Source organism: Nilaparvata lugens, chromosome 5, assembly GCF_014356525.2.
Source record: "Nilaparvata lugens isolate BPH chromosome 5, ASM1435652v1, whole genome shotgun sequence".
In the NCBI taxonomy this organism is placed as follows: Eukaryota; Metazoa; Arthropoda; class Insecta; order Hemiptera; family Delphacidae; genus Nilaparvata; species Nilaparvata lugens.
In genome coordinates this window covers 44,000,731-44,004,875 of record NC_052508.1, presented here as the reverse complement: position 1 = coordinate 44,004,875, position 4,145 = coordinate 44,000,731, and positions in this window count along the sequence as shown.

Below are 4,145 nucleotides of genomic sequence, written 5' to 3'. Positions count from 1 at the left end.
TAGAGACTTGTTCCTTCCTCATCTGTTTTCCTATAACAACAAGCTATTTAACATCATAGACTAAATAAACAAATCCATAGTAATATATAATCTGAAATCCAACTTAATCTGAAAATTGCGTTTAAATTAAAAAGAATAAGCTAATACTATACAGAGTGATTCATAATTATGGTAAAATATTTTAATACGTGATAGTAGAGGTAAAAATAAGAAAAAAAGTTCATATAAACATATATCCATAAACGCTTCATTAGCGAGCTATACCCAAGTAGCAAAAATAATATTGTCTCATTATTGCCAAAACATTCAGCAACATTGTTAATATTGTCATTATAATATTGTAGCAGTATTGTCATAATATTTTTGCAATATCAAATCATATATTATGTAAACATTGTTCAGCAATATTAAATAATATCTATACAACATTGTTGCAATATTGAATAATATATCATGTGAATAATGTTTGGCAATATTGAGATAATATCAATACAATATTATTACAATATTAAATTAAAAATTACCTAAATATTGCTAAGCAATATTTAATAATATCTATACAACATTGTCACAGTATTGAATGATATACCATGTAGATATTGTTCAACATTTTCAGATAATATCAATACAACATTGGCACAATATTGGATAATTTACCAAGTAAATATTGTTTAGCAATATTTACATAATATCAATATAACTTTGTCACAATATTGAATGATAATGTAAATATCGCTCAAGTCTAATCAATATCCCATTGAATTTTTCTACTTGAATCGAAATCAGCAAACCCTTCTTGTTCAAGGATGAAATACTTGGTCGGAGTCGAGCTCGAATATGGCTTGTTGGGTATTTAGCTTTTATTGCAAGGGTCAAACAAGTCTAGACTTTGGTTTGAATTCTCCTTGTTGATCAATGCTGACAAACTGACAAAGAGAGATTATATTAGAATAAATCTAGTTCTTTACTTAGTTATGTTACAATATACACTGGCTTATACACTTATTTACATTAAAATGACAGTATTGCTAATTATTCAACAAATTTGACAAGGTATGAAAAATAAATGATTGAGCATGAAGATTTAATGCAATTTAAATAACGATAATATAATATTGTGATGTAACTACATAAATCGGCCGTGTTTCAGCAAATAGTTGTCAGAGAGAGGAAGAGAGAAAGAGTGAGAGAGAGAGAGTGAAAGAGAGAGATTGGGATTAGATTAGAGTTATTTATTTATGTATGTTACAATATTTACTGGCTTATACATAAATTGACGGTAATGCTAATAATTATTGAACAAATTTTACAAAGTATAAAATATTAATTAAAAAAATAATTAAAAGAGACAGAAAGAGAGAGAGTGAGAGTGTGTGAGAGAGAGAGTGAGTGAGTGAGTGAGTGAGTAAGCGGGTGAGAGAGCGGCTGAATAAGCAAGAGGGGAGGAGAGAGAGAGAGAAGTGATAGAGAAAGCGAGAGAAGATGTTTGTCCTGTATTTTATATAAGTACTCATCCAACTGCCCACTATCCCTAGTATGTATAACTAAAGATATTCAACTATAGCTGCAGTATTCACAAAGCAGGGACCTTCTAAACCTTTCTGGATAGAAAAAGTTGAAAAGTAGACAATGGTTCCAATTCGCATCAATAGATCAGAATTCAGAAGAGTGTGACACACCACCAACTGGATTTTTGGCTGAGAATCTTCTTGTCTTTGCTGGCAGGTAGCCTACTGAAAACTAAATTCTAAACTGTAGCCCAATACTGCTTCTTCGTTTCGAGTTTCTAGTACATCGCAGTACTGTTCCATAATTTGAAGTAGGCTATAGTACATGAACGATACATAGCCTATTTAGTATAGAGTTCACTGTCACTACGTAATCTGAGTTGTGAGTGAACTGTTCACTTATATCAACCGTTAATACCTGAATTGGATCAGTCATACCTGTATTGCATAGATTTTTCTAATCTTCTATAAGTTTCTATAATATTCCATAGTTTCTCTTATAGAAACATAATAAATGTTGAGAAATATGAACTTCTGAAGAATGAATTAACGTTTGAAGTATTATAAATGCATAATATAGAAGTTTGATTGTAGGAAACGTGTCGCAAATATAATATAAAGGCAATAACATTTTACAGAACACACTACAGTTTTGTAACACTTTTTGTAGGTGAAAGAGGTTGTCACACTAGTTTTTGGAAGATTTGCTTTGGAAGAACAGCATTTACTTTGCACCCAACCACAGCCCTACCACCAGTGACTGGTGGGTTTTTTTATACTCTTTGCATTTTGGTTCTGTTAACTGTAGAAGATCGATATCCAAAGGTTCTGATTGAGACTATGATTCGAAAATTGGTTTTCATGGTTGAGTATTGGAATAGATTAGAGATATCAAATTGAATTCTATAAAAGAAACTCAGGAGCCAATTCAAGGAAAGTTGTGAGAACAGCCAACGATACTCCCCTGTACAGGAGTCAATTCAATCATTGCAATTACTAGCCTACATTTTCGAGAATCATAGTGATTCAAGATTAATCTGTGGTTTTTCAAGGCTTGGAATGAGCTTGTAAAATATAATTATCACACAAGAGACAATACAACATGATTTTTCATTACACAACATGAAGGAGAAAGAGAAAATAGCTCACGCCTCACTCACTTCATTCAGGTGCTTAGTTTTTAGCTTAAACAAGCGAAATTATATTGCAAAGATCATTTCGTAGCCGGAGTTGAGAATCCTTTTAAATGACAAACCACTCTCTGTCTCAGACAGCACCGTATCGCGCATGCGTTAGCAACGGGTTTTCCCCGTTCCATTCAGTCAAATCTTTGAATGTAACGTTCTTTGTGATGATGGTTACCGAGCACTGTAACTGGAGCCAATCGTCATTCTATTTGATGAAGATATTATTATCCAATGATTATTTATCATTAACTTCAATATAATAATCAATATATTATCATTTTATTTAATAAAAGGTAGAGTACTTTTGAAAAATATACCAACTAATAGAATATAACAGTTGTTATTTAACTGATGTTAAAAAACACTATACCCTAACTAAGTCAGCATAAATATTGTCATTTCAAAACAAAAACCGAACCATCAACCTCCACTTTTACATTTTAAACATCAATAAACATAACAATTTGAAAAACCTCTAATCCCTTCCAAGGCGATGTAAGTGATGACGTAAGCCGTTGCTACGCCGCCATTTTGGTTTCTAAACAAACCGTTGCTATGGAGAGAGAGCATGTTATTCAAATGGGACTAAAACATCACCTTACATTTACGAGTATATCAATGAAATAATAGATTTCTAACAGTTGAGAATATTTTTTTCAAGTTCTACACACTCAAATCATCAACTCTCAGTATTTATTCAGATCAAATAATTTTTTTGGGACAGCCAAAGCAGAAAGTCTCACGAAGTAGAGCTTATAGTACCATGTCTGTAGTCTGCTATGGAAAACCTACCTGTAGAGAAAGTTGAAGTGCACTTTGAATTATTACCTAGAATTTCATTAGATCGTTATAAAGTTGTAATTTGAAAATTCATATGAATATATTCTGTTTTCCTATTGTTTAGTGTAACTGTTAGAGTAGACTAAAGCTTAAATATATAGGTTAAGTGTTTTGGTTTAGCTCAGGTACTTACTTATAAGTTTGGTGTTGAGGTTTTCTGAAGTATATAATTGTTTTCAATTTATGTGAAATAGTAAGATATTGAATGAACTCAACACAGTAAAAAGATGGAGATGCTGTGACCACTAATCATGTTGTATACTTCCTACATTCTAACTAAACGGTGATGATGTTTACAAGAATTTAAAAGGGGTAAGTGAACATGTAAAGTAAAGCAAATAATTATGTATTTTATGTGCTACATTCACTGTAAACATAATTGTATTTGAATTATTGTATTAATAATTCCACTAATGTAGTTATTCTAGATAAATTTGATTTTTATCAACAATAACATAAAATGTAGTACAGAACTTATAGAGGCGAGCTAGACCTTGGGATTTTCAGGAAATCTAAAAAAAATTGTATGTAGCCTGCCTTTTCACTGTAATGTTCACAGTCAGGAACAATGAAAATGTTTGTTTGCTTCAAACCATTTTCATTTGTCATC